This window comes from Macrosteles quadrilineatus, unplaced genomic scaffold, assembly GCF_028750875.1.
Source record: "Macrosteles quadrilineatus isolate MER2022 unplaced genomic scaffold, UCM_ALF_1.0 Scaffold_5__1_contigs__length_97177068, whole genome shotgun sequence".
Lineage (NCBI taxonomy): Eukaryota > Metazoa > Arthropoda > Insecta > Hemiptera > Cicadellidae > Macrosteles > Macrosteles quadrilineatus.
Window position 1 is genome coordinate 86,257,618 of NW_026542598.1, and position 12,366 is coordinate 86,269,983.

Sequence of the window (12,366 nt, forward strand, 5' to 3'; positions counted from 1 at the left end):
ATTGTGGTTCCATCTAGAATGATTACGGGTAACGTTTCTAAATATAAATATTAAACGACGAAATACGAACAAGACAGTTGATATTTTGATGAGGAATATTTGCAGCCAGGTGTTTGTTGGTTACATTAACTTTATTTACTCACGAATGAGATCAACGTAAATTAATAAACTGTTTCCCTCGTACTCTATGGAAAATATTGAGTCATGGTAAATAGAATTCAACAGCTGCCAACTCTCGAAGTCTCTAGGGACAAACCCTCAACATCCAAGTCCTCCTTGCTCTTTTATCACTACAAACTGTTATTTGTTTTTTACACATCCCAAAGGACGTTTGTGCAGGGCTATGTCAAATAGTTAATCATTTTCCACATACGTTGCCTTTTGGCTTTAGACATTTGTGGAGGAAAATTTGAGAAATAGCTTAATACCACAAAAGAATTATTTATGTATGGACATTTAATGTTTCAAATATAACTATCTGGTGTTGTGTATTTGGTTGATTGATAATCCACAGAAACAATCTGAAAATAAAATATTTAAGTATAATTATCGTAGGCAAAATGTTTTAAAACATAATACTAAATAAAAAAATTCTAAACTGATTATTTAAGAAACTACCAATTTATGAAATTAAAAACAATGGTCACCTGGTTGAAATGAAAAAGAGTTTCTCATAACCTTTTTACTCAATATTATCACAAATCTAACATACATATTTGGAACAGGCCAAATAAAACGGGGTTGTTTATGGAAATTTTAATGTATTTGACCACACAATAATAATCATTATTAATTAACTAATCACAGAGAAATTAATTGATGGTGTTATCTAAGAACATAAGATGTTAGATAGTAAACAAGAACACCTTTTTGCAGTGACCTTAAAAGTCCGTAAACATTGGTGCTCCAGGTTTCTAAACGCACATGATAAACAAAATGAAAATGATTAATAGAAAATAACAAAAGCGTGTTCCATTAAACTGATGTAAAACACATTTTCAAAAGTGATGGCAAGAGGATGTAGACTATTAGATGCTGTACAAAAACAGCAACAGTAACACAATAAAGAGATGTTCTGATGGAGTGTGGTGTCAACAAGGTCTTTGTTCAGCTCTACAAAGAGATAAGTTTGTTTTGTCTTCACACATCAAAGGTGCAAGGACAAAACTGACGTCAGTATGAACACAGAAATAAGAGGCTGGTTGACTCAAAGGGGATCCTTGATGCTTTTTGAATTCTCCTTAGACACTAAAAAAGTAAACTATAGTTAGGTGAAAAGTGGATAGAGTAGTAATAAAAAGTCTTATAAACGCATTGCTGTTTGTTTATGTAATCAAGAAAAAGAACTTAATGGTTTTTTACTTCGAATACATAAAAAAGCTTATAGGCATTTTGAAAGTTCATGTAAACCAACATGAAAAAATTATAGATCATAAAATATACCGTATAACTGACTTCTGTGAGTCCAAAGTAAACTTTTAAATACGACCGCAGGAAGGGAGAGAACGAATAACATAACTCAATAATGGCCAATAATGGGTTGGGTTGATCTTAGTGGTATCAAATTTAGTTATAGAATAAAATATCGTGCTATGTTGGTTCAGTAACATATAAAGTAAAAGTAAGAAACTGTCTTCAACTATTGTTATGCAGTTAATAAAAATTTGTAAGTATGTTCTATACTCAAAATATCCTTTTAATGCATGCGAATGAACACAAACACAAGAGCGAATGTAGGGTTTGAAGTCATTAATAGTTGAACGTAGTGATCACTGACCATCCTGCGAGATTAAACCACATCAAAACCACATAGTTCTACCACATTTGTGTGTTTGTGATAAATACATTGGAAAATTACAACTGATAACGGAAAATATTATTGATCAACGCATTGGTTGGGAAATGTATGTGTAGCATTCCGTTTTATATTTGATTTTTAATCCGTAAGATGATAATTTGACATAATACTACAACCACTTGTATGATTATATTATAGAACGGTAATGTCTTGGTAGCATTTTCTATGATTAGTTAAGTTATTCCTGATTTTCCTTTTTTTGTCCCTTTAATCTAAAACCATTTCTAAAAGGATTTATTCTAATCCCTTTGATTATGTAATCGTTAAAAGTGAAATTCGATCGTATCTATAGTTAAAGGGGTTTTTACATGAACTCCCGCAATCTGCTTAGAAAAAAATGTAAAAATGCAATCACAATTTTTAATTCTTCTGTTGATCAAACTACATGTCTTGAAATTGTGGATTTAAAGGGGTTTTGGGCAGAAATAATTAATATATCTCAATACAACTTATTCATTCGACCTGGTCGTCTTCCAAATATAAGGTCTTCCCATACATTATTAGGATACATGTTTTTTACTTAAGAAATAATAAAAAATATAGTTTATACACCATTTTATGTATACACACATACTCCTGGTTTTTAAATTAGAATTTTTAAAGTAACGCTTTATTCACTGCAATTGTGCTGTTATATCACATTGAATAAAGATTAAAAACTAATAACTTTAATATAAAATGAAACCTAATTAACGAGAAGTAAAAATCTCTTTTAAGACTAAAATTAACTACTGTTTACTTTATAGTGACACATTTTGTGTGTGTGTTTATTATACACGTCAGTCACTTTTTCAGACACTCTTAGAGTGGTCAGCCCCACAGGGCTACCACAGACAGCGACATAACATTAAATTTCCCCAGGGTAGGGACCCTGTCACCGAATTGACCCGCTACTCAGGCCCGCATGAGAAATTAGAACCAACAGGTCTGAGGATGAATTAATATGAATTATGAGATTGCTATTCTCCAGAGCTAAATATATCAAGGCGACTTAATCGTGTCAGGTCGTTGGTTTAGAAAATAGTCTAGAGTTGCCTTATGCGTCTTGATAAGCTGTATATAGCTGGTTCGACGTGAGTTTAGAGTGTTTACATGATAAGCTGAACACAAGAATGCAAATCGTTGACGTATATCGTAGGTTTATTATGTCAAAGAACAAATCAAGTGGACCAACTATTCTTCCTGGACAGAGGTATTGAAAAGAGGTATTGAGGTTATTGTTGAAACATTTTACATGGTTATAGTATTCTCCTAGCAATGGGAATATTGAGACTTAGATCCTGGGAAAGGTCAGGATTTTCATGCTAGAAACAAGGCTCATGATATTTGATATTACAAGCTTGAATAAATGGTGCTGGATAAAGAAACAGCTGATCGTTTTAGTACTGGTCTCAAAGTTACACAGATACACAGATACAGACGACAACCAAAGCCAGTTCAATCACAAGAAGACATTTAGATGTTTTAGTTTACAGAAAGCTGTTATTTAATTTGGCTGGGTTAAACAGTTGGCGTATCTGTAAGAAAGCAGTAATATACATCAATCAGTAGAATGCCATAATTATTATGTCCATTTCTGTTTTAAACTTGGCCAAATCTTTTAATTTTGGGAATATCAATCAATTATCAATCAAATAAGATTTCCAGTTATATCAATAGTCGTATTTTCTGCAAATATCATATCTACGACTAGTATCACTCATAATAATGTAAGTTTATTCATAAAATGTTCAACTTTTTACACTATATAAATAAAATTATATAACCATAGTTTATTATAAGTACTACCTCTAGTATGTATTTGTGGTGCCTTTAGCTACCACCAGATTGCAGCTCAAAACTCATTGTTATGTTTATAGCGTCATAAATGTAACGGTCTTGACTATACTCAGCTCTATAACTGTTATTATTTCCCCTTCCTTTTTAGTAGGCTACATAAATATCTAGGTGGTTGAGTGTTGGTGCTTAGCCAATAATCTTAGCAGCAAATTTAATTCTTTGAAAGAGTCTTAAACCATTATTTAGTTTTAATAATGGGATTTGATCAACTTTATGTCACGTGGTATCTGAAAGTTGTATAGATTATATAATACTAAAGAAATATATATATTATAGTATCTTTTTTACCTCTAAAATTCCACTAAATTATAATATTTAATACAGCATCATTGACAGTTACATTGTCCTAGGTATTGTACAAAATTATATCATTTCAAATGAACGACCGCTACTAGATTGTTACAGTTGAAATTGTTAGCTCGTTTAAAATTAGTATAACCATAGGCAAAATAATTATAATCTTCTTACGTTTGTCTGTGATATTAAATTGATTGAGCCTTTGTTCGAGGTGAGACAATGAAAGCACCCCAATTTATAAATAGTACAAACATAACGATATTTATCAAATACATATAAATGCTACATTAGAAACTGAGCTTATTTCATGTAATTTTTACTTGACGCAGTCATAGTTAAATTTTTCTTTGTATTTTTTCTCTTCAGCAAAATTCTCAGTAGTGTATTTGCATCTGCTGCACTCATAGCGCTCTGTCTAAGGTTGGAACCGTTCCAAATGTAGCCACTGATTCATACACTCTCTGACCACGGGAATATTAAGTGGGAATGTTTTTTTATTAATCTAATATTGTAGGCTGCAGCAAATTTCGGAACTCGAATATTGGTTCATAACAAATACTGTACAATACATGAGACTGTGTCGAGAGGTCTGCAGACAACCTCAAGACCTAAATATCCGAGTGTCACAGTAAGACTTGTCAACATCTAACATTTGTTACACAAGACATATACATGTTGTGGGACGTTATCACGTATACTGTACAATACATGACATGTGAGACTGTGACGAGAGGTCTACAGATAACCTCAAGTCGTAAATATCCGAGTGTCACAGTAAGACTTGTCAACATCTAACATTTGTTACACAAGACATATACATGTTGTGGGACGTTATCATGTATACTGTACAATACATAACATGTGAGACTGTGACGAGAGGTCTACAGATAACCTCAAGTCGTAAATATCCGAGTGTCACAGTAAGACTTGTCAACGTCTAACATTTGTTACACAAGACATATACATGTTGGGGGACGTTATCACGTATACTGTACAATACATGATATGTGAGACTGTGACGAGAGGTCTACAGATAACCTCAAGTCGTAAATATCCGAGTGTCACAGTAAGACTTGTCAACATCTAACATTTGTTACACAAGACATATACATGTTGTGGGACGTTATCATGTATACTGTACAATACATAACATGTGAGACTGTGACGAGAGGTCTACAGATAACCTCAAGTCGTAAATATCCGAGTGTCACAGTAAGACTTGTCAACGTCTAACATTTGTTACACAAGACATATACATGTCGTGGGACGTTATCACGTATACTGTACAATACATGACATGTGAGACTGTGACGAGAGGTCTACAGATAACCTCAAGTCGTAAATATCCGAGTGTCACAGTAAGACTTGTCAACGTCTAACATTTGTTACACAAGACATATACATGTTGTGGGACGTTATCACGTATACTGTACAATACATGACATGTGAGACTGTGACGAGAGGCCTACAGATAACCTCAAGTCGTAAATATCCGAGTGTCACAGTAAGACTTGTCAACGTCTAACATTTGTTACACAAGACATATACATGTTGTGGGACGTTATCACGTATACTGTACAATACATGACATGTGAGACTGTGACGAGAGGTCTACAGATAACATCAAGTCGTAAATATGCGAGTGTCACAGTAAGACTTGTCAACGTCTAACATTTGTTACACAAGACATATACATGTTGTGTGACGTTATCATGTATACTGTACAATACATGACATCTGAGACTGTGACGAGAGGTCTACAGATAACCTCAAGTCGTAAATATCCGAATGTCACAGTAAGACATGTCAACGTCTAACATTTGTTACACAAGACATATACATGTTGTGTGACGTTATCACGTATACTGTACAATACCTGATATGTGAGACTGTGACGAGAGGTCTACAGATAACCCCAAGTCGTAAATATCCGAGTGTCACAGTAAGACTTGTCAACGTCTAACATTTGTTACACAAGACATATACATGTTGTGTGACGTTATCACGTATACTGTACAATACATGACATCTGAGACTGTGACGAGAGGTCTACAGATAACCTCAAGTCGTAAATATCCGAATGTCACAGTAAGACTTGTCAACGTCTAACATTTGTTACACAGGACATATACATGTTGTGGGACGTTATCATGTATACTGTACAATACAAGATATGTGAGACTGTGACGAGAGGTCTACAGATAACCTCAAGTCGTAAATATTCGAGTGTCACAGTAAGACTTGTCAACGTCTAACATTTGTTACACAGGACATATACATGTTGTGGGACGTTATCATGTATACTGTACAATACATGATATGTGAGACTGTGACGAGAGGTCTACAGATAACCTGAAGTCGTAAATATTCGAGTGTCACAGTAAGACTTGTCAACGTCTAACATTTGTTACACAGGACATATACATGTTGTGGGACGTTATCATGTATACTGTACAATACCTGATATGTGAGACTGTGACGAGAGGTCTGAGGATAACCTCAAGTCGTAAATATCCGAGTGTCACAGTAAGACTTGTCAAAGTCTAAGATTTGTTACACAAGACATATACATGTTGTGGGACGTTATCACGTATACTGTACAATACAAGATATGTGAGACTGTGACGAGAGGTCTACAGATAACCTCAAGTCGTAAATATCCGAGTGTCACAGTAAGACTTGTCAACGTCTAACATTTGTTACACAAGACATATACATGTTTTGGGACGTTATCACGTATACTGTACAATACATGACATGTGAGACTGTGACGAGAGGTCTACAGATAACCTCAAGTCGTAAATATCCGTGTGTCACAGTAAGACTTGTCAACGTCTAACATTTGTTACACAAGACATATACATGTTGTGTGACGTTATCATGTATACTGTACAATACCTGGTATGTGAGACTGTGACGAGAGGTCTACAGATAACCTCAAGTCGTAAATATCCGAGTGTTACAGTAAGACTTGTCAACGTCTAACATTTGTTACACGAGACATATACATGTTGTGTGACGTTATTATGTATACTGTACAATAGATGACATGTGAGACTGTGACGAGAGGTCTACAGATAACCTCAAGTCGTAAATATTCGAGCGTCACACTAAGACTTGTCAACGTCTAACATTTGTTACACAAGACATATACATGTTGTGGGACGTTATCACGTATACTGTACAATACAAGATATGTGAGACTGTGACGAGAGGTCTACATAACCTCAAGTCGTAAATATTCGAGCGTCACACTAAGACTTGTCAACGTCTAACATTTGTTACACAAGACATATACATGTTGTGGGACGTTATCACGTATACTGTACAATACAAGATATGTGAGACTGTGACTAGAGGTCTACAGATAACCTCAAACCGTAAATATCCGAGTGTCACAGTAAGACTTGTCAACGTATAACATTTGTTACAAAAGACATATACATGTTGTGGGACGTTATCATGTATACTGTACAATACATGATATGTGAGACTGTGACGAGAGGTCTACAGATAACCTCAAGTCGTAAATATCCGAGTGTCACAGTAAGACTTGTCAACGTCTAACATTTGTTACACAAGACATATACATGTTGTGGGACGTTATCATGTATACTGTACAATACATGACATGTGAGACTGTGACGAGAGGTCTACAGATAACCTCAAGTCGTAAATATTTGAGTGTCACAGTAAGACTTGTCAACGTCTAACATTTGTTACACAAGACATATACATGTTGTGGGACGTTATCATGTATACTGTACAATACATGATATGTGAGACTGTGACGAGAGGTCTACAGATAACCTCAAGTCGTAAATATCCGAGTGTCACAGTAAGACTTGTCAACGTCTAACATTTGTTACACAAGACATATACATGTTGTGGGACGTTATCCTGTATACTGTACAATAACTGATATGTGAGACTGTGACGAGAGGTCTACAGATAACCCCAAGTCGTAAATATCCGAGTGTCACAGTAAGACTTGTCAACGTCTAACATTTGTTACACAAGACATATACATGTTGTGGGACGTTATCATGTATACTGTACAATACATGATATGTGAGACTGTGACGAGAGGTCTACAGATAACCTCAAGTCGTAAATATCCGAGTGTCACAGTAAGACTTGTCAACGTCTAACATTTGTTACACAAGACATATACATGTTGTGTGACGTTATCACGTATACTGTACAATACATGATATGTGAGACTGTGACGAGAGGTCTACAGATAACCTCAAGTCGTAAATATTCGAGTGTCACAGTAAGACTTGTCAACGTCTAACATTTGCTACACAAGACATATACATGTTGTGGGACGTTATCACGTATACTGTACAATACATGATATGTGAGACTGTGACGAGAGGTCTACAGATAACCTCAAGTCGTAAATATCCGAGTGTCACAGTAAGACTTGTCAACGTCTAACATTTGTTACACAAGACATATACATGTTGTGTGACGTTATCACGTATACTGTACAATACAAGATATGTGAGACTGTGACGAGAGGTCTATAGATAACCTCAAGTCGTAAATATCCGAGTGTCACAGTAAGACTTGTCAACGTATAACATTTGTTACACAAGACATATACATGTTGTGTGACGTTATCATGTATACTGTACAATACCTGGTATGTGAGACTGTGACGAGAGGTCTACAGATAACCTCAAGTCGTAAATATCCGAGTGTCACAGTAAGACTTGTCAACGTATAACATTTGTTACACAAGACATATACATGTTGTGTGACGTTATCACGTATACTGTACAATACCTGATATGTGAGACTGTGACGAGAGGTCTACAGATAACCTCAAGTCGTAAATATCCGAGTGTCACAGTAAGACTTGTCAACATCTAACATTTGTTACACAAGACATATACATGTTGTGGGACGTTATCACGTATAGTCTACAATATATGACATGTGAGACTGTGACGAGAGGTCTACAGATAACCTCAAGTCGTAAATATCCGAGTGTCACAGTAAGACTTGTCAACGTCTAACATTTGTTACACAAGACATATACATGTTGTGGGACGTTATCACGTATACTGTACAATACATGATATGTGAGACTGTGACGAGAGGTCTACAGATAACCTCAAGTCGTAAATATCCGAGTGTAACAGTAAGACTTTTCAAAGTCTAACATTTGTTACACAAGACATATACATGTTGTGGGACGTTATCACGTATACTGTACAATACATGATATGTGAGACTGTGACGAGAGGTCTACAGATAACCTCAAGTCGTAAATATCCGAGTGTCACAGTAAGACTTGTCAACATCTAACATTTGTTACACAAGACATATACATGTTGTGGGACGTTATCACGTATACTGTACAATACATGATATGTGAGACTGTGACGAGAGGTCTACAGATAACCTCAAGTCGTAAATATCCGAGTGTAACAGTAAGACTTGTCAACGTCTAACATTTGTTACACAAGACATATACATGTTGTGGGACGTTATCACGTATACTGTACAATACATGACATGTGAGACTGTGACGAGAGGTCTACAGATAACCTCAAGTCGTAAATATCCGAGTGTCACAGTAAGACTTGTCAACATCTAACATTTGTTACACAAGACATATACATGTTGTGGGACGTTATCACGTATACTGTACAATACATGATATGTGAGACTGTGACGAGAGGTCTACAGATAACCTCAAGTCGTAAATATCCGAGTGTCACAGTAAGACTTGTCAACGTCTAACATTTGTTACACAAGACATATACATGTTGTGGGACGTTATCACGTATACTGTACAATACATGATATGTGAGACTGTGACGAGAGGTCTACAGATAACCTCAAGTCGTAAATATCCGAGTGTAACAGTAAGACTTGTCAACGTCTAACATTTGTTACACAAGACATATACATGTTGTGGGACGTTATCATGTATACTGTACAATACATGATATGTGAGACTGTGACGAGAGGTCTACAGATAACCTCGAGTCGTAAATATCCGAGTGTCACAGTAAGACTTGTCAAGGTCTAACATTTGTTACACAATACATATACATGTTGTGTGACGTTATCATGTATACTGTACAATACAAGATATGTGAGACTGTGACGAGAGGTCTGCAGACAACCTCAAGTCGTAAATATCCGACTGTCACAGTAAGACATGTCAACGTCTAACATTTGTTACACAAGACATATACATGTTGTGTGACGTTATCACGTATAGTCTACAATATATGATATGTGAGACTGTGACGAGAGGTCTACAGATAACCTCAAGTCGTAAATATTCGAGTGTCACAGTAAGACTTGTCATCGTCTAACATTTTTTACACAAGACATATACATGTTGTGGGACGTTATCACGTATACTGTACAATACATGATATGTAAGACTGTGACGAGAGGTCTGCAGATAACCTCAAGTCGTAAATATTCGAGTGTCACAGTAAGTACCTGTCAACGTCTAATATTTTTTACACAAGACATATACATGTTGTGGGACGTTATCACGTATACTGTACAATACATGATATGTGAGACTGTGACGAGAGGTCTGCAGATAACCTCAAGTCGTAAATATTCGAGTGTCACAGTAAGTACCTGTCAACGTCTAATATTTTTTACACAAGACATATACATGTTGTGGGACGTTATCACGTATACTGTACAATACATGATATGTGAGACTGTGACGAGAGGTCTACAGATAACCTCAAGTCGTAAATATCCGAGTGTCACAGTAAGACTTGTCATCGTCTAACATTTGTTACACAAGACATATACATGTTGTGGGACGTTATCACGTATACTGTACAATACATGATATGTGAGACTGTGACGAGAGGTCTACAGATAACCTCAAGTCGTAAATATTCGAGTGTCACAGTAAGTACCTGTCAACGTCTAATATTTTTTACACAAGACATATACATGTTGTGGGACGTTATCACGTATACTGTACAATACATGATATGTGAGACTGTGACGAGAGGTCTGCAGATAACCTCAAGTCGTAAATATTCGAGTGTCACAGTAAGTACCTGTCAACGTCTAATATTTTTTACACAAGACATATACATCTTGTGGGACGTTATCACGTATACTGTACAATACATGATATGTGAGACTGTGACGAGAGGTCTACAGATAACCTCAAGTCGTAAATATTCGAGTGTCACAGTAAGTACCTGTCAACATCTAACATTTGTTACACAAGACATATACATGTTGTGGGACGTTATCACGTATACTGTACAATACCTGATATGTGAGACTGTGACGAGAGGTCTACAGATAACCTCAAGTCGTAAATATTCGAGTGTCACAGTAAGTACCTGTCAACGTCTAATATTTTTTACACAAGACATATACATGTTGTGGGACGTTATCACGTATACTGTACAATACATGATATGTGAGACTGTGACGAGAGGTCCACAGATAACCTCAAGTCGTAAATATTCGAGTGTCACAGTAAGACTTGTCAACGTCTAACATTTGTTACACAAGACATATACATGTTGTGGGACTTTATCACGTATACTGTACAATACAAGATATGTGAGACTGTGACGAGAGGTCTACAGATAACCTCAAGTCGTAAATATTCGAGTGTCACAGTAAGTACCTGTCAACGTCTAATATTTTTTACACAAGACATATACATGTTGTGGGACGTTATCACGTATACTGTACAATACATGATATGTGAGACTGTGACGAGAGGTCTACAGATAACCTCAAGTCGTAAATATTCGAGTGTCACAGTAAGATATGTCAACGTCTAACATTTGTTACACAAGACATATACATGTTGTGTGACGTTATCACGTATACTGTACAGTACATGATATGTGAGACTGTGACGAGAGGTCTATAGATAACCTCAAGTCGTAAATATCCGAGTGTTACAGTAAGACTTGTCAACGTCCAACATTTGTTACACAAGACATATACATGTTGTGTGACGTTATCATGTATAGTGTACAATACAAGATATGTGAGACTGTGACGAGAGGTCTATAGATAACCTCAAGTCGTTAATATCCGAGTGTTACAGTAAGACTTGTCAACGTCCAACATTTGTTACACAAGACATATACATGTTGTGTGACGTTATCATGTATACTGTACAATACAAGATATGTGAGACTGTGACGAGAGGTCTATAGATAACCTCAAGTCGTAAATATTCGAGTGTCACAGTAAGACCTGTCAACCTCTAACATTTGTTACACAAGACATATACATGTTGTGGGACGTTATCACGTATACTGTACAATACAAGATATGTGAGACTGTGACGAGAGGTCTATAGATAACCTCAAGTCGTAAATATCCGAGTGTTACAG